Here is a 24665-nt window from a genome sequence, read left to right as displayed (position 1 = left end):
TACTACAGAAATGCCTCAAAGGCTTGAAGGAGGAGGCAGGGAGAGACAAGGGGCTCTTTTCAAAGATAAGAGTTATATGCTTCCTCCTAATAAAAGTTGCTCCCTTTTGTTGAATGCTTCCTCTAAGCCAGACACTGGGATAAGGTTTAACCTACATTATTTCATTCATTTCCTACAATTCTGGGACTCCAAAAGCTCTAGCCCATTTTACAGATGAGGACACAAAGGCTCACAGGGCTTAGGCAGCTTCTACTTTCTGCTTCTCCACTCCCCTCCACACCCCCAACCTGCCACAACAAAGGCTTGTGGGTGTGTGTTGCAAAAGCAGCTGGGAAATGCCCAGATGCCAGGCATTTCAGGTGGATGTCTGGGCTTCAGAGCATGGCCACTCATACCCTTACAATGCAAAGATGTTCGATGGTTCAGTTAGTTCACAGACTGCCAGAAACAGACATGATGTCTAGACATCATCTAGACATTGTCAACACTTCCAGGGCCTTCCACTTTATTGGTGAGTGTTGAATATTCTGGAAATTTTCCAGAAAGCACTGGGTGCCCACCCTGTATATGGTACTGTGATGGGTTCTGCATAGGTTTAAGGGAGTGAAATGTTAAAAAAAAAAAAAAAAAAAAGAAAGAAAGAAAAAAAGAAAAGAAAAAAAGATGGCACGGTCACAGTCTTCTACAATTATTTTTAATCATGCAATATTCAATAAAACCAGCCCCTGGGTTAAATGCTAGGGATAAAGGGAATAAACGCTCCTGGGCCATAGATTTTATCATTTCTTTTTATCCTTCCTTTGTTCTACCCCTGTTTCCTAAGGAGTCTCATTATCTCCCTTTATATACACAGGTCTTAGGCAGATTACGTGGCAGGATGAAACACCTGCACTGACCAAAAATCCATTTGGCTACTAACTACAGAAAAGCCAATATATCCACATCCTGAAAAGTTCATCTTGCTGGACACTGGTTATGGTCTGATAGGTTAGAGCTGTCAGTTTCGCACTTCACCACGCTTCACTCCTGCAAGAACGGAACCACCGACTATCATGAACTTTTGACTTCTTCTCACCCCTCCCTGAAAACTCGCAACACAGGAACATTAAATACCCAAGATAATTGCTTATCTGTAATAACTGTGGCATGAAGGACCCTCGGGATGCTGCCTTACATCTCCTCTAACTGAGCCGTTCCGCAACATTTCTGTGAAGGAGCAGACGTAAGCTGTCTCCTCTTTGCCAGAGAGCAGAAGACCCTGTGGATATGGTAAGACCCAGGCTTGAATTTGGGGATGAGGATCAGCACCCTTTTCTGCTATGGAGAAAAATGACCTACCCTTTTGAAGGTAATGATACTATTAACGACAGTAATATCTTATACTTCTGCCCTGCTTCCCTATCTCTCAAACACATTACATCATGGTTCCATTGGCCCTACGTGCCAGACCTTACATTGGTATAAACGTTTTGATATTTTGCTCAGCTGTAACACATCTCTGTATTTCATTCGACTGCCACAATGAGAAGGAGAAACATTGCTGTCCCAGCTTACCAAAGAAGAAACTGAGGGTCAGGGAAGGTCATTTTTGCAGGTTATGAAGCTAGAATTTCAGCGCACATGATTCTTTGCAATGGCCAGCGTTTATAGCTCTTCAGGAATCTTCATTTGGTGCATGGGGTATCTGGGGGTCTTCCTTAGGGAATCACGGAAGGGTGAGATCACGTGTGCCTAATGAGCCACGTGTCCCACCTCATGGACAGGAGTCACAGAGTTAGGTAGGTGGCCGTGGCCAACGACACCCTGCCCAGAGCCTTTGTGTGGCAAGAAATCCAGTCCACTTCCAAAAGCGAGGCTCTAAGAGAGGGGTTTCTGTTGACACTTTCTCTGTATGTTTTGTTATGCTTGTTTTTGTTGGCCTAGAGAACCAGCAGCCAGGGACAGCAGGATGACTTTGAGCCAAGGGGCGGTCTGTTCACACCCTAGGGACAGGAGTGTTTCACTAAGTTGCTGCCGCTTGAAAGGACAGCCGCCACGCAGTCTTGCTCTCTCCCGGTTTTGTTATCCCTGAGATAATAAATAAAGGCTCATTCTGTTGTGTCCAAAAGACCCTTTTCAGGAGACCTGCTCTTGCTGGAAGTCTCCAGAGCCTCCTCACCTGATTACAGTCAGATGCTGGGCATTTCAAATTAAATTAGAACAAATAACAAAAATGAAAGGAGAGTGGGAAGGAGGAGGAACAAACCAGCAAAAATGGTATTCATTTAAAGTAGCCAATGAGAAAAACGGAGCCCGAAAAACTCAGCTGATAACGGCAGAGATTGACATTTGCTGTCCATCTTAGGCTAAAAAGAGCCACAAGTGAGAATCTGTCGGGATGACAATTCCAGGCCAATTTCATGTAGAATATTCTGATGCAGATATGGCCAGGATAAACAAGAAGATGTTTTAAATCGAGACCTGAATTTTTATGGCCCTCAGACCACGATAGGATCTCTATTTGCTTGTGAATGCAACATACAAGATACAGTTCTTGGAAGATGGTAAGAATATTTGTCCCATTGTGCCATTGTTTCCTCTAGCAAGTCCTGTCAAGGACGAACTGTCATTTGAGCTCAAAATTCTGCTCAAGATGTGCCTAGAGAGACCCACTGGAGTATGGATGGATGAGAAGGCAGAGGAATTCTTGTAATACCTGGTCCCAATATGCTCCAATGTCAGGAAGATGGTTTAAAATCAAATGGAAGGATTCATGGACCAAGATTACAGTGTGTGCATTGCCAAAGTGATTTAAGACAGCATCCTTAGAGCTCCATTGATAACAACTTGAAATCAAGCAGTCTAACAAGGCCTCAGAATCGCTTCGGCCTCCTTGATACCACTTTACCTTGGTTCCAGCCCGGTCTCACATTTGCCTGGAACATTGCTATCACCTATTTCAGCTGCCCTAAATACTGCCGGATGGATCCCAGAGCAGTATCAAGATATCTGATAAGACAATCTAACTTCACCATCCAAATGCTGAAAGGACATTTACATTTAATGTGCTTTTTCAATCCTATTAGCCAAAGTAGTATATTGTACAGTAAAACATATTGTCTTATTACACTGCTTTCATCACGAAGAAACAATGAGCACACAGAAACGTAATTCATATTATATTGTCTGTCACTAAAGGAGGGCTCTTCGACAAACTTAAACCCAATTTGGAGCAAATAAACTATTAGTGAGCTAGAGAGTTCACTAATCTTGTGCCCAAACTAGTTGCATCCACATATTAAAAGCCATTATCAACTAGGCAAAGAGACCCAGGAGAACACAACAGATGATTACCTTCCGAGAGACATTCTTGCACATAGCATTAAAAACGCTGTTTGGTCATGTGTCTGTCCCCTAACATCACTCTTCATTTTGATTTCCAGCGGCCAGGCATAAGGAAAACTTCCAAGTCTCTGAAGGAGCCGGTGCTAGTGGGGATTACCTCAAAAATGTGACAACCCCTTTATTAAAAAAACAATAAGCATTCAAGAGTGATCAGTGAAAAAATGTCTCTTAAGGCCATTTATTTTTAGCTGAGCATTGTTGTGACTGTTTCCATGGCTAAACCATGAACATGTTTGCTGCACAAGCCCGGTCAGCTAGTGGCCTTAATTAACTTTCAAATGGAGAATGCTGCGGTTTACCACTTATTAAATATCCACCACACCAAGTTACAGTTTTACCCTTCCACACCTCACTTAGTCAAGACGCCTCGAAAAACCCACGATGCTGAATAACTGGTGATTTAAAAATAGGGACCACGTGTAATTATCCGACTGAACACACAGGCTGTGAGGAAAGTTTACTAAAATCTGGGCAGCTTTCATTTCCAGATTGAATGATATAATTTGTAAATTGAGGCAACAGGATAAGTCACTCAGAAAGAATAGAACAAGCTGTTCTTACTCATTCAAAGGGCTTTAACACATATTTGTTAAGGGCTTGCTTGGCGTTCCAGATACGGCGTATTCTTCCAGATTCCTCATGTCCAGGAATAGCAGGAGGTGGCAAACGGAGTTCAGGACATGGCGAAGAAGGAAGAGGCCACTCTCAGCATTCAGGATCTTAAAACAGTATGCTCTCTAGAGAAGGAAGAGTACGAAATCACTCATCAAGCTAATCTACTCTTAATACAACATACAAGTAGCCTCATCAAACTCATTTCACCAAGCGTTTTATCCAGGAGGGAGACGATGCGGTTTGAGATTCAATCGAGACAGAATTAGTTTTTGTGATTAGCTAGGTGAGTGGTTAAGGTACAGTAATAATGGTATCCTTATTCCTTCTCTCCTCTCTCTCACCCAATACTCTGAGACACACACTCACACACACACATCCACACACGCACACCCTCGCCCACGTCTGTTTGGATTTGGCTTGTGAATCTTCAACTAGTGTTGTCTGTGTTTCAAGTTGTGTACTCTCAGGGAAAAAAAAAAAGAAGTGAATTCACCTCTCGTTGAAATTCCACTGTGTATAAAATGGTCTTGGAATTTGAAGGGAGAAAAAAAAAAATCCTTCTACAAAGAGAACATGTGAAAAGGCCAAGGGAGAGCATAACTGAAAAAAATATATAAAAATGCAAATTTTCCTAAACTCCAGCTTTGGATGGACTGAAGCATAAGTGAGAACTTCAACAAAGCAATAGAAAAAGATGACAGCTCAGAGTTTCAGAAATTTAAGACAGCAGCAGGATTAGACACTTTGGGTTGTCTTCGCACACATTTCTTATGGGAGTTAATTCCATTTGACATGCAAGACCAAAGCAAGATTACAGAGGCATAGCCCCATGGCGAGGTGTATGCTGTAGCTAAAAGCTGGGATTTGAATAATTGTGCAGGCTTACTCCAAGAATCAGGCGAGAACAGAATGAATGGATTATTACAAGGAACTTTGTACATTTTTAACTGCTGGACTTAATAAAATACCCTCTATGTGAGAGTGATGTTATGGTCGTCTGCACTCACTCTAGCTGAAGTTTGTGGTAGGATCCATCAAAAATGAGGAAGAACAGAAACTGATTTTTAAAAATAAAGAAAGAAAAGAAATGAATTTCACAATGAATGACTGGGCTGGGTTGTGGCCGTATGATTTACAGAGGAACAACAAATTTGGAAAACTTGAGATCAACACACCTAAGCCCTCTACCCACCCCCTTAAAGGTAGAGGGAATTCATTTCCTGCGCAAAGATGTTTGAGGAGAAGTGGAGAATAGAATTCAAGGAAAGTGGGCCACAAAAGGTGGATTTTTACTTCACTATTTCAGCTCGTTAGGGAGGTCATTTGTTACTGAGAAAAATTACTAACCCACACATCGTTTTATATATATGTATAAATGTGACCTCTTTCGTTGGAATCTGTGGAAGCACTTGTCTGTAAAAGGCAGAAAGAGTAACAGTTCTAAAGACTCCTCACTGCTTAATTAACTGTCCAGTGAGAATTATTAAAATTCCCTATATAATTCTTATTTAGCTCTCATTAAAGTGAAGGATACAAATGCCGGACAATGCCAGGTTCAGAGAAGCTTTAAGAAAGGAAAGTTAGTCTTGTAATAGCTGAGAATTATGAAAAGCTGCCCATTAACAGTAGCCAAGTAGACCTTTCATTTTAAAAGTCACTGATTCAGATCGGAAATGATTTGATTTGATTTTCTCCTTTAGAGTAGACTTCATCTCTTCTCCTCCTGAGAGCCCACTTCTGATCCTCCAGGAGCCCTAACCAGCCCAGTGGAGAGAGAGAAGTCCACCCCAGGAGAGGAGGAAACTGCTGTGGGGCCATGGCACTGGGGAAGCGCGCCCTCTGCTGGGGAAGGCCAGTCTGCAGTGGGGCTTGGGAAAATCCCCCAAAGAGCCTGCCCTCAGGAAAGCAAAAGAGATGCACATCTCCAGGAGGGACCCCCTCGAAGACACGTGGCATCTCTTTCTCATCACTGCAAGAGGAGATTAGAGAAGGGACAGGAGAGGGGGTGAGTGCTCGATTTAACCAGAACTCAAATGCAGCTCTCTTCACAAAACATATCCGCCAACTTCAGCCTGCCATGCAAAATGGCAACAGGAATGATGAACACATTACAAATTTGTAGACCCTAAAATTAAACTCCACCTCATTTATTTCATATTTCAGCATGCCGGGGATGGCTGACATTACAGGCACACATCTTTCCTGATAAGCTCTGTGATTTCCTTCTTGGCAAAGGGATTTGTGCTCTGTATGGATGCACTCAGTCTTCTTGAAGCCCCAATTCCGTGTGGTAGAGCTAGGAAAGAGGAGGCACGCTGCAGTGATCTGCAGAAGAAAGTCATTGAGAATCGTAGCCCTGGGAGGAAAGCAAATGGAGAAGTTACCAAAGGAAGATAAAGAGCTAGTCTTTCCCCCTCTGTCTCTGTGCATCATTTAGATCCCTACTACTAAGAGTCATTCACAGACCGGCAGCTTCAGCATCACCTGGCAGCCTGTTAGAAAGGCAGGAGCCCAGGTCCCACCCAGACCTACTGACTCAGAGTCTGCATTTTAACAAGATTCTCAGTGATTCAGAAGTACACTCAACGTTGAGACGCACCGCCGTAGACACTAGAAGAGCTAAAGCACAAGGAAAACTAGAGCACTGAACTTTACAGGTGGAAGGAAGCTTAGATACCAGCTGCCTCCTTGGATAAGGAAACCAAGGCCCAGAGAAGAACATAGATCCTTACACATCAATGAAGAGAACTTTACATAGGCCTGAATTCGGTCTGCTACGAAAGCTGGAACACAAAAGCTTTCACGGGCTTTTGCGGTTAGCCTCGTCACATACTACAAAAGCAACAGAATGTGGCACCGACACAACAGTGATATAGGGGATCAATCTCATGTGGGAGGGACCTTGTCTTCTTCTAATCAGCTCTGTACTACTGAAATGACTTGTCTAAATTCTTCAAGAATTGACAGAGAAATGAGATTCTGATATTCCTTCTATTCACATAATGATTGATGAAACACATGGGAAAATAAATTGAATTATGTTATAATCTCCCAGGGAAACATAATTAAGTTGTAAAGCATTCCCATGAAATCCTAAAAGCCTTATATCATGTAGACAGTGACTTCTACTACATGATCAATAATTATATTAATTAAAGATAATTATTTTGATAAGATGGTGTGACTTTGGGGCTCCACTTATTCTTGATCTGATGTATTGATCAAATAGTGAAGACTCGGCAGGAGCCAGAGCCAGACAGAAAGATTCTTTGGGGGTTCCAGAAAGCTTTATGATATTTACGCTAAATTGTACTAATTTGTAATTCCTGACCAGTAATTTGATGCTTATTCACACAATCCAATGGGTAATACACATACAAAACCAGCAAAACATTCCGTTCACTATTCTTAATTCTCTGTGAGCTAGAAGCAAGTGATAGTCAGCTAGTAATAGATACTATATGAAACATAAAATCCAATATTCCTCGAACTTTCACAACTCCAGAACATCTAATACATTCTTTGTGTGTATGTAGGACTTTAAAGCGCATTCATGGCAACTCTGGAGCAATGAGCTAAAAGAACTACACCCAAAGTTAACAATGCTCAGAAAGCTGCAATGAGCACGGACCCTTAAACATTCGCTAACTTTCTCTGTAAACAGAGAATTATGATTATGAAGATCAGCCCTGGAACACACGTCTGGTCATGCACAACTGAGACTTCTAGCTGATTTTTTCTCTGAGCTTTCCAGAGATACCCTTGCCGAGTATTAGGCACCTATTCACCTTCATAAAGGTGAATCAGGGATCACCAACAGAATGTAGACTGAGATGGAAACGTGAATTCTAAGCAATAGTAAAAGAATCATATCACAAACACACCAGGTTTGGAATTTTTTTTAAAGGCCACCACCTTTATCACCATTATATGTTATTAACTTTCCAGAATTCTTTGCACTCAGGATAGAGTGTTGGGTTGTTTTATTATTAAGGGATAATGTAGTTGAAAAGAATCACAAGTATTAGGAATGAAGTCATTACCATTACACGTGATTTTATCAGAATTTCCTTAAATTATTTGTGAAAGATCTTGCTGATACGATGACCACTATATGAAAGGTTGTAGAGTTTCCTCTCAATGAGGTACTTAAGAGTCAAAATCGAGGAGCCAATGCCACATGTTTGAATTGTGGGTCTGCCACTTACCACCCATGGCTTGAACAAGTAAAACGTCTCTCTATGCCTCAATTTCTACATCTGGAAGATAGGGATAATAGTAATACATACCTAAAGGAGTTGTGAAAATTTGGTGAGTTAATAAGCTGGAGACAACTGGAACATCCATGAGGTATACTAAGCACCCACTTCATAGTGGCTATTATCAGTATTGCCCTTATAATTTATGTAGGTTGACTTATTCATGGTCATATTACAATTTATTAAAGAACAGTTTTCTTTAAACCCACCTTTCACACTACCTGAAAGCCAGGTTTTAGTCTCTAGCTCAAAATCTACTTTCTTAATAGTTATAAAAAAAAAAGAAGGGTATTCATGGGATCTGAAAACACAAACTTATTTATGTTATAATTTGATGATAACACACACACATACACACGCACACACACACACACACGGGCACAGAACAATAATACCTCATAGCCCAATGCCAGAAGTTACCCTACAGGGGATTTGCTATAAAGGAAGCTAAATGTGACCCAGTATTCTGGTGAGAGATCTTACCATTCAGAGCAGAATAACCTGAGAACAAAATAATGCAGAAAGCAGCCCCGAGGTTCCTTTGTCTTTCCTCGGGTAAAATCAATTCTGTTATTATCCACAGTTGGGTATAGAATGGTGTATGAACAGCGTGGCTTCAGCCAGCAATACCTCTCAGAGAGTGGGTTTCATGGGTAATATTCCACACCCTGATTTACTCGGCATTGTCAAGAGAGAAAGGAGGAGTTCCATCTTAGGTGGGAAAATTTATTCTAAGGAAGTATTAAGACACTAGAAAAGACAAGAGAGAAGAAAGACCCGAGCAAATTCATATAGAATCAAATATGCTCATCCTCAGACATAGAGCCCAATGGGCAATATTGCTAGGCCTAATATCTTCCTCTCTGCTCTTTTACAGGAAGACTGTTTAGCCATATGTCCTCATATTTCCTATTCGTGGGAGGGAAATGGACCATGCACAAGATGCTGCACGTCAGAGTGAAATAGAAAAAGCTTTCCAAAGAAAGTAAGCAGACATATAAATGTGGCCTTGTGGAACCCATAAAATAGACCAGCAATGATTGAAAGCAAGAAAATGACTTGTTCTTAAAACTACAAGAATTAGGCAATCGAGCTAATAGGATCTGAGAAGATGTAAATAAGTTTTTTTATTAACAAAGGGAGTGAGGAGACAACTTTCAGCCTGAATGAAAGAAGGTAAATGATTCCTCCCCAAAGGCAGAGCCAAGATTTCTCAAATGCGCTGCCTTTAAGAGAGATAGAAGTAAAATATATGAAGCAAGATGACATAATTTGCTGTTGCTTAAATGTAGGCAACGATGGTATCCTATTCTACAGACCAAGTTGTGAGTAACTGAATGCAAGATAAAGCAAAAGTATGAAAAAGGCCACTCAGTAACAGAAGCATAAAAATGCAGTGTGTATAACTCCTGAGAAAGGTACAGTTGTGTAGGGCTGATTAGTAAGGAGAGCAGTCAACAGAACAGAGTGGATTTGCACAGATTAGGATGGAGCAAGCTTTGTCCAGAAGATTGTACAAAGTTCTTGTTGGTCTTGAATCTGAAATAAGGTAAAAAACTTACCTCCCATCACAAAAGACCCACTATGAGCTTTTGGTATATCTCAGTCAAGCTACTTCTCTTTTCCCACAAGCCATTTAAAATATATAATTTACAATAATATTTGTATTCTCCTAGGCATATTGTTCCCTGTAGCATCTCTCCTTTTGGGTGGGGGAAGGGAGAGGAAGCATATGGTATGGTATTTTTTTTTAATGTTTATTTAGTCTGAAAGAGTGAGAGAGCAAGTAAGGGAGGGGCAGAGAGAGAGAGAGAGGGAGAGAGAATCCCAAGCAGGCTCTGCACTGATGTGGGGCTCAATCCCACGAACATGAAATCATGACCTGAACTGAAATCAAGAGTTGGAAGCTTTCCCGACTGAGCCACCCAGGAGCCCTGGTACTGTATTTTTGATGTGGCAACATGACAGAGACCTTAAAAAGAAAAAAAGCAATTTCATCCATAATAGCTGAACTCTGGGAAAACACAGAGCTTGATAAAGCCTAAAGTTCAGCTTTTAAGATGAGCAAGAAAAAGTCAGAAATGTGAAATCGCCAGGTGTGTGCCAAGAACTTGGGCATTTGCATTTACAAACTCTAAGGACTCTACCCCAGAGCTTGCTCCACTGTGAGGGGCACCACTACTTCTCCAGGTTCCAGGCAATAGAAGAGAAGTTTTTGAAGGAATAAAAGAAAAAAAAATATCCAGCCTACAAATTGCTTAGGAATCCCAAGCCAAATGTTTAAGAGACACAGAAGCGCAGGCAACAATGGACAATTGCCCAGACTTGGGCACAAGAACACTCTGTGGTCTGTGGACTACTCTCAAACAACCGCATGACAAGGCCGGAGACCATCATTAAAGAGGAAAGGAAGTGTGCAGCCCTTCGAGACTACGAGGGACTCAGCTGAGGGCCACTGGTCCCCTCCTTTGTTTTAACCTGAGTGTTCTAAGGCCACTTGTGCTGGCAATGCTCTAATTCGTTCTGTGGGGACTTTGAAGATATTGATGGCTGGGGAGGTGTCTGTGTCTCTGGTGAGGGGGAAAAAATAGTTCTTTGACCTTTACCAAGGTAGACGTCTATGGCAGGATTCAGAAACAGAAGGTACAGGGGCGGAAAGAAGCCAAAGGCCCTCTGCAGCTGTGTTCATAGATCACTCTCACTAGGTGCTCGTGGGAGCAAATGATGACTAATTAGGCAGGCATGACAGAAAAATAAATAAACAGAAAGAGGAGCTGGTATTTTTTAGGAATGTAAATACAACTCAAAATCAGGAAACCTTAAACAACAACAGTTCTCAAACCTTTCACTTGTTGCAAGAGGGGGGAAGGAAAGATCTATCTTCAAGCAAAATCCTCAGTCTAGGATCAGCTCAAAAGCGAAGGGAGTAGCTGTGGCTGTGGGAGAAGTCACCGTGTACTTCTGCGAGCCTCTGGCCTGTCTGCTCCTTTCTTTCACTTTGAGCTTTACTCTCTGGTTTTTAGGGAAAGTTATAAAATGAGGAGAAGACAAAATATACATAAATACTGACACGCACACGTGTGCATGTTTATTATGTTCTTTCCTATACATGGAAAAAAGACAAAAGAAGGAAAGTAATTTGCAGTTCAGTTCTCTGCCCTCGGTTCTGGCTCACCAATGAATCTTCTTATATACAAAGCTGACTGGAGGGAGGGGGGGATTGAATAACAAATTTATGTGATACAATCACATCATTTACAATCACATAATGGACCATATCCCAATTTTCAAAAGGCATAAAGTATCCTCATTAATACGATAAGTGCAGCAGCCAAATCAGCACTGTGATTTTATCAGGGTTTTTGACTGTACATGAATTAGAATGTAAAATGCATACAGAATTTTTAATGGGAAGGCTTTAACAGTCACTGAATGTATTTCTTACTGTCATTTGCATCACATTAAAGTGAAATTCTACATAAAAGGATAAAGAGAATATGTCCTAAATTACAGTTTTTCCATCGTTGTCATGTCCACACATAGAAAAATCTGATTCATAAGCTTAAACATGATCCTAAATCCGAAAAGGCTGCACCAACCCCCTATTTGTTTGTGGGGTTTATGTGGTTGTCTGGACCAGGTAGAGCTCTGTAAGGTCAGGTGGTCAGGACAAAGCTAAGAAAGATCATGAGGTCATGGGGGTGGGGGTGGGGGGAGCTCAGGGGCAGGGAGAGGATGATTGTACTCACTGTCTCTTACTCTAGTACATCCTTAAATACTGTGACTGTGTTTTTCATTCTATCTCAGACTACTAAAAAGTCATTCATGTTCCTTAGAAATATTCTGTTGCATCACAGAAAGCTTCTGTCTTCCGTTTGGTTCACTTGAATAGAGTTCATGATCCTAGGTGGACGGCTGTGTGAGTGCAGCTTGGTATATTCCACCCTCGATTAGTTACATATATATTGCTATGTACACAGGATATCAAGTGAACGCTTGCTTCATATGAAACCAGTGCATGTCTGCTTGTGTGTTGAAATCTGATCCATATGTCAGAAGTTAGTCTCAAGCAAATGGCAGTTGGGTAAGTTTGCTCAGTGGCGTCTACACACTGAGGCAAAAAAAGCAAACTGTCTTTTCTCATTAACCTCACATCACACACAGAGAAGTCAATGATTGGTACACAGCAACTGATGCAGAATCCTAGGAATCTGAGACTGTTTTCCTTCCTAGAAGAAGTCAAGCTAAGACCATAGACCAGGAATGGTGAATACCTGCCGCAAACCCACTGGCAAGCACACCTGGTCCATGTATAGGAATTCACGCTCGGAATGATGTAGCTCTGTTACCATTTTAGAGTCTAAGTAGAGTGTGCTCTCATGCACCCAATAGAAAGCTATGCATGAAACCTGGGGTGAAACAGTTGGAACTTGCCACAGATCAGCAAGTGCGTCTTGCTCCTAGAGGGAAACATTCTATGTTTGCACATGGCACGTGGAATGAATGGCTTTCAGAATGGCCAGTGTATCCATTTTAATCGATGTGTCTTTAACAGTTTATTTAATCACTTCATCTTTGATAAAGGTCAAAGGCTGCATAGAACAGTATTTTGCATTGATGGCCTCCTACTGCAATTAATTCAGGTTATTTTTCCTTGAATATACATAGATTATATATCTTATACCATTGTTAGCAAAATGCATCAATGTCCTTCCGTATCGAGAAACAGTTTTTAAAACATTTATAATGGTGACAGATATTACCCTAGCCCCCTTTCTTTTCCTTTCTCTCTCTTCTTTCTTCTTCCTTCCTTCTTTCTTTTAATCTTTCCTCCCTCCCTCCTTCTCTCCCTCGCTTCATTCCTTCCTTTCTCCTTTCCTTTCTCCCTTCCTTCCTCTTTCATTCCTTCCTTCCTTCTATCATACTCCTTGCATTAACATGGGAATTTGATTTTGCCCCCCCTCCAAAGAGATATATTCAGGTATCTGGTCCATTTTGATCCATGATAAAATTATTCTTTGTGATACCTAAAATACTTCCAATGACAAGACACCTGTGGAGAAGCCATTTATGTATTGATGGATCTTAAAACTCAAAGATATTTCCTGATAATAATGTTACTCAATGCAATGACTGCTGTCCCAAAATGTATGCATATTACCATCATCGACTTCATAATGCCCTTTCAGTGGGCAGTTCACCTGTAGGAATCCTGGCCCTAGCTGTTCACTGGCTGGGAGAGCATTAACAAGGCTCTTACCCTCGCTGAGGAACAGTTTGCTCATTTCTAAAGTGGAATCAATGACATTAATTTACTGACTTATTATGATGATGTAATAGGATGATATACATCAAGTATCTAAAGTAGCTCTTGGCGTGATGGAAAGAATTCATACTGTTTTATCCACCATGCAAGATGTTTTGCATTGGTTTTGCCAAACCTAAGGGCATCACACCTTTTTAAGAATCAAATTAATGCTATGTATGCTGACCTCCATGCATGATGACTGTTTATATTCAGGTAAGTGAATCACATTTTCTTCTCCCATAAAAATAAGATAAATATCTTCAACTTCCCTTTTAGTCCCTCCTGACTCCCTTGGAAATGGCAGCAAAATTCAGAAATTGAGAGAAGTATATTCGAGCAAAGAGAGACTATGTTCCTTTTTTATTGTTTGGGTTTAATAAGAGATGAATATATTAAGGTATATAACATGATGATTTGATATGATATACATAGTGAAATGATGAATAGAAGCAAACTAATTAACATATCTTTTCCTCATATGGTTTTCCTCTGTGTGGGATGGAGCACCCAAAATGTACTCTCCTAGTATATTTCTAGTATTCAATTATTTTGAATCATGCTGTACATTAAATACTATTTTCTTTATTCTTTATCAGGAATCCAAAAACAGAATTTATTTTAAAATCTGCTATCACACCTTTTGTTTTTTTCATTTCATCAGAAACATGGTAATGGTTGGACCTGGTATTTCGCTGACTTACGAAAAAGGAAGGCATAAAGTTTTCTAGTTCTAACCCATCTCCTTGACTCACCTTTAGCAAAATACAAACACAGATTTACCTAGTTTATACAGATAAAGAGTGTATTCTTTCGGGGACCATATGCCTGTGTAAATAATAGCAAAACAGATGAACATTTCCTCAAACTCCACATTTGTCGTATGATATAAGGTATGTCTAAGGCACTGCCTTCCACCTCCAGATAAAACCAGTAATCTATCTCAAGGTAGCCAAACTTGTGCCACTACCTTCTCCTTCCTTTTAAATGTATGTTGTGTGCTTTACCTTATTACCCCATGCTTTATTGTTTCACATTATCTGCTCATAAGAATGATTTGAGTATTTTATGGTATATAGATGTGTTAAGTTGATTGGCAAATAATATTTAAAACTACCCGAACTTTTTACTTTACATTCTCTTTTCTTCCCTCCTGCCAGCTCACATGTAGGTGTAAACATTCAGTAAATATACAGGTCAGATGCATTACAACCTCAAAGATTCTGTGCTTCAAAAAATGCCTGATTCCATTGAAATCATCGAGGCATGCGAGTCCAACTTACACTACTTGTCACCTTTGTTTCACCTCTTGCTTCATTAGAAAGGAATTGCTAATGCATAATATTTGTCATACTTCTATCTAAATTGGCCAAATAAGATGTCACTAATATTACTTTCACCTTTCTTTGAGGCTTTGTCTACAAAAGATGGGGCAGGGAGACTGATCTAAATCAGCTATGCAACTAAGTTAACGAAACTTGGATTTGTATTTACTCCTTATAATTTAGCTCTTCAAGTTCAAACTTTCCCAATAAAATTTATTCATATAAGGAGACAAAGTCATAGGTTTGATCTCGGCAGACACGAGGACTTATAGATTTCTATTAAGCAATTTTAAAAAGGAACAGAAGAGTTAAAAACTAAACTATTCGGTCACTTCCTTCATGTATAGCTTTATTTCGGTTTCAATGTTAATATATTTGTATCATGATAGATAATTTGGGTCCTCACTGGGCTTCACCTACTCTCAAAACTTTGAATTCTCTATGCTTGTTAAAAATCATCTGAACATTCTCTAAAAACAACTTTATAAATATACATATCCACCTTTCTTTTCCAGATGATGGATTTTTTTTTTCATTCTCTCAATATACCTCTCTGGTAATCTTGATCGATTTTCCTTGGTTTACTCTAATCGTTCAGTTGCCTTTGAGAAAATATTCTCCAGTAGAAGACTTGTTACATCTCATACACTGCGCTGTCTTTCTTCCTTTACACATCTGGTGTGCTCTCCTTTTCCATCCTTTGATATTTGGCAGACTAAGCATTGTGATAGTAATCAGGCCCATCTATGATATGTCCATCAAAGGCTAGGAAGCTAATATACCCAGGGATGTCCTCTGAAGACTTATGAGGAAAGGTAGATTGTGGCTTACCCCCTGCCAAAAGACTGGACACAGGACTTCCTTCACCCAGTGCATTCCAGAGGTAGTTTGAGATGCCCTGAGGAGCAGGAAGCAAGAAGTCAGGCTATATTCATTGCATTGAAATACCCCATTTCTTTCAAACAGCTCACACAATGTTTGTGGATGCTTCGATCCTAAAGAATTTACAGAAACCTTTGCAGATTTCACATTCCCGCCAAGCCCCACACCCCATTCTACAGAAGTAGAAATTTCCCCAAAGTACCAAAGTGGTAAAGAGCTGAATGCAAGCAAAACCTCAAGTTTTCCTATTGTTCCACAACTTCCGTCTTTCTAGATAGACTCTGCTGAAACCCTGCAGCGATAAACTTCTACAGCCTGCTTATTCTGTCGATCAGTCTCCATTTCCAAATATGAAAAAGGCCAGGGAAGTTTGTCCTCTTTTGAATTCTCAGCTTCCCAGGTCGTGAAACTGTCCTTCCCCTTATTGTAAGTAGATTTGTGTTTTCCTCAATTCCATATCCTGCAATCTATTTCATAGTTAAGGTACACCGTGAGGTATAATACCTTGAATGTATTTATATGAAAGTGTGGTGTTTTCTTTCTTCCCCTCCACAAGAGGCTATATAGAAGAGAACTACTGTTGTTACTTATTTTTATTCCTCCTGCTTACATCCAAGGAATTTCCGAACAGTCAAGTTGGAGCATATACATCTGAGCAAAATTGCTACATATTACCTTCTTCATTTCAGTCAATTCCTCTTTTATTCCAGGCACCAGAGCATTGACACTGACACATTGATGTTCTCCTTGTGAGAATTAGCCTATCACATTCATTTACATCCACTTAATTGCTGCTACTATTGTTTAGTCCCTTAACCTCCAGCTAGGGTGCAATTCACGTGAACGCTGGGGAAGCACAACCATTCGATTAGTTCTGCAAAGTAGATTAAAATCTTCTGGCTAATTGGAGACTGTCCATACTGCTGCCTTTCTTTCAGCTCTAGGTTAAAGAAATGTCTTGAAGCCATGTCTTCAAGGGAGGGCTCTTAGTTGTCATATGGAAGACTTGACTGGACCCAATAGTGTTTTCTGAGTATGTCTGTGTATAGGACATTGTGCCAACAATTATCACCAGTCGGGTCTCTGCCTTCAGTCTGCAACTAGCCTTTTGATTGGCAACTTGCCTTCTTCCTTTTCATAAGAAGCACATGCACACTGGAGAAACTCCAACTTGGTATGTGGCTAAATCATTAGTATCCCAAATTCATAGGAATTTCATTCTGAAATATAAGCACTAAGAAAATTCCTTATGAAATGGTTTATCTAGTTTGGGGGGAAATGTGAATTAACAACACAATAGTCTCACTTAATCCAAAGCACGACACCATGTTTGACATAGCTTATTTTCTTAGAGCCTATCACTGATCTTCTGGCAAGCATGCTTTGGTAACACTAACCTGTTGCACTGTTGTAGGCAATGAAGTCCCAAAGTTTTCCTTGTCAACACATCATCACCACGTATACATTAAACCGAAATGTTTTAAGATATTTAATTATGCTTTATCTAAAGAAGATGGGAAGTTTCCACATCCACTCCAGGAATTCTAAGAAATTGCAGTAGGTCAAATTTCTTCATTTAATCTAAAATGCCTGTCTCATCGTGGTTTCAGTCTACCTCTTCAGCACATTTTCTGAATGTACCCTAAAGTCCAGCCATTAAAAGCTGGTAGCCCTTCCTTAGATACATTATACTTTTTTTTTATGGCCTGGTGTCTTTATGTTGCTGTTCAGAATCTGGGGTTTGTTTTATGAACCAGGGAAACACATAGGAAGAAGTGCTTATGTTGACCTGAGTCATCAACATCAGGAATTGATCTAAACACCTTCCAGGTGCTTTACATCACTCACATCACCTAATCATCCCAATAGACATGTGGGAAGAGTCTTCATACCTATTTATGGATAGGCTCAGGCTCTGAAAGTTTGAGTGAACTGCGTGAGGTGACATGGTCAGTAAGTTAACAAAGCACTGAATTGGAATCCAGGGCTATATGACTCCAAACCTCCTTCCTTCCTACTTCATCAGAGAGGTGTTCCCTAAGAAGAGAGAAATCCTAAGCTGCAACTTGAAAAAGATGACAGTATTCACAAGATAGAAGATAAGGAAGTCAACATTTCTGGGGAGGAACTCCCCCACCTCCCCACATGTGCGTGGTGGGTATGTCAAAGGTAACCAAGAGCACTGGGAGGTGGATGCAGGAGGACGAGGGGAAAGGGTGATGGCAATAGACAGTGTTGAGACCACATGATATCTCCCATGGGAAAATTACCAACTGGCAACCATGCTGAAGGTGGAGAATCTCAAATAGCTTGTGGAGAGGATAGGGAAGACATTAAGGCTGACTAGGAACCCAGGGGTTCTGGGACTTAAAGACCGTGCTACTGACCCTCCTCCGAAGGTGCCAAAGAAGAAAGCATTTCATTGTCTGTGAAGGCTGCAGATGTGGTGATTACACAACAGATCGTAAAGTAGACACCTTAGGACAGAAGGGTTTGGCTGACTCATCAGTTTTTTGTCTCTCTGACCTCTGTTTTATCTTTCCATTGTACAGGAAGAAGATAAGCAACCAAGAGAAAGAAAAACCTATCACAAAGTAAGAATGGCCCCTAACATTTAAAGGGCCTGGAGGAAGAACACAAAGGGAGGCCCACATACTGCAATGGCAAAATATTTTAACATTACAATTCAAACTAGGAAACTATTGACTAAAATGGATTCTATCTTCTTATGTTGATGGATACAAGAACAATGTAATGACAATCCAGAAGTCCAGGTGTCAATTTAGAATCTTTGGGCCCCTTGGAGTTCTTTGTTGGAATTGGCAGAAGAGGGAAGCCTTACTCCAGCCTATTCTTCCCATCCCTGCATTATGAGGCTCCTAATGTGTGTGGACACATCTTCCTACATTTCCATGTTCAGTCCACAACTCAGCTCTTGGGGGTGTAGAGGCCATTGGTAAGGTCCACCTCTGAGAAAATGGACCCAGGAGAAAGGACTGCACAGACCCTAGAAGTGGGTTTAGGGCCACCTGGGTCAGGAATTTGGGGGTCTAGTATATCTTGAGCATGGCCTAGAAGGGGGCAGGAGTTCAAGATCCAGTTGGGAATGTTTCTTGGTACTTTGCACAACTGACTCATTAATGAGAACTAAAATGGGACCAAGAAGTAACACAATGAGCTCAGCAAAGCACAGGGTTAAGGCAGGGGCAGCTTCTGCCTGGATCTAGAAACAGTATTACAAGGAGAAGTATCAAAAATGCTGTCTTACAACCCAGAGATCCTGTTTGGGCATCAAAGTTCCTCTTTGTTGTTTCACCAGCTTCAGGTGGCCCCAGTCATATCAGAGCACACGGGAGCCTTGCATTTGGCATAGACACAATTTCAAGAAGCGTCCTTAAAAAGTGGTTGTTGTGGTTTTAATGTTAATCATTTTAATTTTTCAATCAGTTAAAGATCTTTCAAACTCTCATGCAGTCCACATTGTCTATACCTACCAGGTCATACATGAAGATTCAAACCGCCATAAAACAAAGAAAAAATTTTGAGATTCCATTTCATTTCTCCACTGACAACACACAAACACACACACACAGTTGAAGTAGCTATTTAATACCGTCCTATTTACAAATTGTATTCACCAGCAAATTGAGTCTAAGAAGTTCCTTCTCTGCCTTCGCCTACCCGTTTGGCTACTGAGCTTGCACAATCAGAAAACCCTCAATCAGTTCAAAATGGAGAGCTTCCCTCTGCAAACTCACTCTACAAATTGCATTAGGCTCCACATCACATCTCCCCTCCTTCAGCCCTAGTGGATAGAACAAGTTTCTCTGAGAGGATCATTTCTGTTGACCGAACTTTAAGTTCTTTTCCCAGATCCCTAACATGAGTTGACTGAATTTCTTGAAGCTTTTGTGTGTAAAGGTTGCAGAATGTCAATTCTCTAGTGATGGGATTTGGAAAAAGGAATGAAACCCAGAGCCTTTACTCATAGTGTACGAGGCACCTCCTTTTATTACTAAGTATTTCCACAACAATATTAGGGCTATTTGCCATATTCCTTTTATCCAAGGATCTGACACCATTTCTCTTTTTTCTGAGGGTGTGGTCCCAAAATCATACAAGTAATAATCAGCAGCATTTATTGAGAGCCTCTGAGGTTCCAAACATCGTGCTTTGTATTTTTTATGAGTTGTCTTCTAACCTTATACCAACCTTATGAAATGATTATGGTTGCTATTATTTTTATGACTACTGCCGCTGTTGTTGTTTTTATTGATGTTAAAGTGATAGAGATGAGAAAGCTGAAGCTTGGAGATGCTAAGTAACTCATTCAAAGTCACACGGCTAGTAAGCTGCAAAACTGTGAGCTTACACCAGACATCATGACCAACTCCAGAGGCCTTCTACAGCAGGGCACAAATGCCCGATAGCATTTGTAAAACAAATTTCTGGGAGACACAAAGAGGAGGTGGATATTCTTCTGCCTCTTAGTTCCTTAACCTGGAGGGAGTTTAAAGGAGACAGAACCAAAGCGGAGTAACACAGACCATATTTACCCTCCCACCGGAAACAACTGAAAATAAGGAAGAATTTATGAATCTATATATACAGCTTTGAAGACATTGGACATTAAGCAACTAAAGTGAATGATATCTGAGAGACGGGAAGCAAATGAGGCGAACCCTAAGTTTGCTCCACCTCACTCCCTTGAGTGAGTTCTTGGGCTACAGTACAGAGGAAAAACCATTCTACTCCTATTTACTCAAGAAAAATAAAAACATATGTCCATACAAAGACTTGCTCATGATGTTTATGGCAACGGCTGTGTTCATCAGAGCCACAAACTGGAAACAACACAAATGTGGGAAGAAAATGTAACATATCTATACAATGGAATAGTACTTAGTATAAAAAGGAATAGCAATTGGTATATGCAACAAAGACATAGATTTCAAAATAATTATGCTGAGTAAAAAAAAAACTAGACAAAGACGGGAACACAGTACGTTTATAATTTATATAAAATTCTACAAAATGCAAATGAATCTCAGGTGACAGAAAACAGGCCTGTGGTTGCTTGAGTGCAGGAAATGATTGCAATGGGAGATGAGGAAACTTTGAGGGTGATAGATATGTTAATTATCTTCAGCATAGTGATGGTTTCACAGGTGCATATATATGTCAAAACTTGTAACTTCTGTGCTTCAAAATATGTGCAATTTATTGTCTGTCAAATATGCCTTAATAAAGCCCTTAAAATAAACAGAACAGTTTAAATTAACAAGATGATAGGTTTCTTTCTTGTTTGTGTATTTGTTTTGGTTTGTTATCATAAAATATAACGTTCATAAAAGTGGATACATAGTTTATCTTACTCATTCTGGATCTCTAGTGCCTCCCATTAGGTGTGTTCCAATGACTATTTCTAAGTAAGAAATTACCCCAAAATATGGTGGCATAGAATGGCCATATGTCACCCTCATGGATTCTGTGCATCAGGAATTAGGGAAGACTGGTAATGGCTTCTCTCTGCTACATGATGTTTGGGGCCCCAAACATTAACAAAATTGCTGGGGGACGGAGAACACTGAGGGTCTTTTAATCACCATGTAGTTCCTTTGATATCTCTCCAGGATGGAGGCTCCACAGCAGCCAGATTCCTTCCCCATCAGTTCTGGGCTCTCAAGGTGTGGCTCCCAAGAGAGAGATCCAGGAAGCAGTTGGACCTACCTCTAGAAGTCACAGAGAGTCACTTCCATCACACTGTTTTTAGTTGAAGCATTTATAAAGATGTGCCCAGGTTTAAGGCATGAGAACAAAGACCCCACTTCTCAGTGGGGAGATTCTCAACATGATTTTCTACACTTTAAGGAGCTGGGATAGCATATTCCACATGGGATGGAATATATGTTGGGTCAGCCACCTTTGAAAAAAAATCAGCCTGCTACACAGTGTCTGTGTCGTATAAATGAACATATAAAAAGGGTTAGTCGTTTTAACTTTGCTTGCAGTCTTACATGCTACATAAAATTCAGGTATTCATTCCACCAACAGTTAGGATGCATTCTCTATATTATGTGAATTCAAAGAAGAATGTTGTAACCTATTGTTGGGTGAAAAAATCTTGTATTTTAATAAGACAAACGTATGCACACAGATAAAGAGAAAAATATGGGTAATGGCAATTTGTCGTACAAGGTTTAATAAGTCTTGGGTAATGTATATAGGACTATCAGCATTTTAAGAAGGCAGGGACTATTAGCAGCTGAAGAAACCAGTAAATCCTATATGAGACGTGTGCTATTTGAAGTAGGATTCAAAAGATGAGCAAGATTTCTGCAGAAGATGCTGAGAAATATTGGAAGTAAGGAAATAAGCAGAAAAGTTTGATTCAAGAAATTGTTCAAACCTAACATGTTATCTGGAACTCCAAGAACCCCCTTAAAGTGACAGATTCCACATCCCACTTCTAAGATGTTCCAATTTACTAAATGCCCTCCCCCAAGAAAATTTGATGATCAATCAGAGTTTGGAACCACTGAACCATAGGGTTTACATAGATGAGAGTAAAGACATCTATTTAAAAAGGTTGGGACCAAATCATAGGGGACCCGGAATATGAGTCAATTGGACTGCAAAGGAGCTGATGATTATTCCACCTATATTAATTAATTTATCATAGCACCACACTCTCAAGCTAAACCCTGCACCGTGGTGACAAATCAGCTCATGAATTAGTAAATGATAAATGATAAACAACAGTAGCATTAATTACTTGATGATGCAGGTGTAACTTTAGGTTATAATGTCTTAAATGTAGAATTTTAGAGCCAGGAGAAAGCTTAGCAGTCTAAGACATTTGCCTAGGGTCACAGACCTATTTATTTCTTCCTTAAAAGTATGTATGAAGTTAGTGATAGCCACCCTCATATTCTATGTGAAAGAGACTGTGAAAGCTGGTTTCACAGGGACAGTTTTATTGGAGAAATATTTTGTGACATGGAATGAAAGGTGCCTTATGCACATAAGATGTTATGCCTATCATATTGCTGTCATATTATTTATAAAGCATACATAGGCTCTTTGTATCACTTTTATGCACTGGTAGATTTTGGCAGTTCTGTAGTTTCCTTTGGTACATGATTTATTGTGTCAACTAATCCTGAAACAAAAAAATCCACAGTAAATAAGTAGATAAATTGACGTTTGTCCAGCAAGATGGTACAGTACGAAATCTATATTCATTTGTGGGAAATGAAAGCTATATGAGAAATGCAATCAGTGTTTGCCAGTTTTGAATAGCTAAGTCTGTCCTTTGCCAAAATTTCTAATTTCTAATTAGGATTATAGGTAATGTTTCTCTCCGTCTCTATCTCTCAGAATGACATCTGTGGGTCTCTTTTGATAACGAATACACCAAGGGACCCAGAGTTAAGTCTAGGCCTCAGAACTAGGAACATTTCCATCAAAGATGGTTTGTTAATAATAAAGTAAGGAGGAAAAAAGCTATTTGCTTCTTTTGTGGCTCTGACCCTCCCTTGGTCCTGCCAGGCCTGCCTGAGCATCAGCAGAGTTCAGTGGTAATTAAAGCAACAGTGTTGTGAAAAAAGTGTGAATTACTTTTACGGGAAGACTTGGATGTTGCTAGTGACTGACAAAGCACAGTGGGGGGCTCTGCTGGATATTAAAGAGTGATGGTAGTCCCTGTGTTGTAAGGTGGCTTTTCAGCACAATACAAAATTGTGACTTTTCACAAGTTGATATCTCTGGAACCATTCGAGTTATCAGCTTAAAATTTAGGTTTTTCCTTTTTTTTTTTTTTTTCCTTTGGCGAGGTTGTGGAGCAAAACTATGTCACATTTCATGAAATGTGGTATGGTAGTTGGAATGATGGAGAGCTGAAGTATATTTTCTTTCTTTTCTTCCCCTGGATTTTTGACTCTATTATGGAATTATTTCAACCTTGAAGATTGTTGAAAATAGTGAGGAAAAAAAAGCTCTACAGGATCATATGTTCAACCCTCTCTTGGCAAGTGATTTCAATGTCAACTATCTAAGCTTTCTGTTCTGTCATTTTTAAAGAAGAAAGAAGTACAGACCAGCACTCTGTTGACAATGCCAAGGAGTGCCAAATCTGCACTCTCGACAGTGGGGTATAAATATCCACACGGATGGTGAGCTCATTCCACCAACCCAGCCAGGAAAAGTTCTGATCTTGCTCTTTATCGCTGCAAATCTTGTTACGCCAACTCCCACACAGGTATGATATAACGTTGATTCTGCTCCTCATCCAGTGAGAAAAAATGTCTTTAGCTAAATCCAATAAACTACATTCTGCAGACGTGAAGCAGGAGAATAAAATTGCTCAATAGGCTATTAATCATTTTTCATTTTAGAAGTTAACAGACACATTACCAGTGTTCCTGAGTCAGGTTCCTAGAGCACACGTGGAATTGGATGTAACAGCACGACCAACAGACTGGGCATCCGGCCTTGGTACAAAATAGGAGAAGATGTAGCTGAAAGGCAGTGGTAAATATGTATGTAGGGTGAGCCTGTATTTGTGACGTATCTCTGATATAAATAAGGAATAATATACTGGAGAATACGCATATGCTGTTTATTGTTTCTCACCTCCTTCCTTAAGTAAATGGACTGAGATGATAAGCAACGCTCCTGCCCTTGGTATGTTTTCAGTAACCCTGGCCACATCTGACATCAGGGGACCCTCTGTGGATCAGTGACACGGCAGAGCAGAAAGCAGTATCGTATGGTGAATAACAGCACACAATGGAGTCCTAAGGTCCTCACAGACTGTACAACTACAGTTTCCTCATGTGTAAAAAGGGTGTAATAACTATTCCCACCTTACCTTGAAGAGAAAGCAAGTTAACA

General features: G+C 40.2%; 2 long non-coding RNA genes across 4 annotated transcripts; one reads left to right on the top strand and one right to left on the bottom strand.

Annotated features, from left to right (window-relative positions):
- Positions 1-6154: 6154 nt before the first annotated feature.
- On the bottom strand, positions 6155-24267 carry LOC122237028. Its single transcript, XR_006215226.1, has 3 exons — positions 24186-24267; positions 15720-15786; positions 6155-6355 (listed from the first exon to the last, which is right to left on the bottom strand). It is a non-coding gene; the product is annotated as an uncharacterized LOC122237028 (long non-coding RNA).
- On the top strand, positions 13501-19196 carry LOC122237027. Of its 3 annotated transcripts, none has more exons than XR_006215225.1 (5): positions 13501-13779; positions 16045-16196; positions 17185-17327; positions 17797-17917; positions 18323-19196. It is a non-coding gene; the product is annotated as an uncharacterized LOC122237027 (long non-coding RNA). The 3 variants fall into 3 exon arrangements; XR_006215223.1 differs by having other exon boundaries at positions 17797-17924; XR_006215224.1 differs by having other exon boundaries at positions 17797-17939.
- Positions 24268-24665: the final 398 nt, after the last annotated feature.

The sequence above is a fragment of the Panthera tigris genome, chromosome A3, assembly GCF_018350195.1.
Source record: "Panthera tigris isolate Pti1 chromosome A3, P.tigris_Pti1_mat1.1, whole genome shotgun sequence".
Lineage (NCBI taxonomy): Eukaryota > Metazoa > Chordata > Mammalia > Carnivora > Felidae > Panthera > Panthera tigris.
The sequence above is the reverse complement of the archived record's forward strand: the minus strand, read 5'-3'. Positions and strand labels throughout refer to the sequence as shown.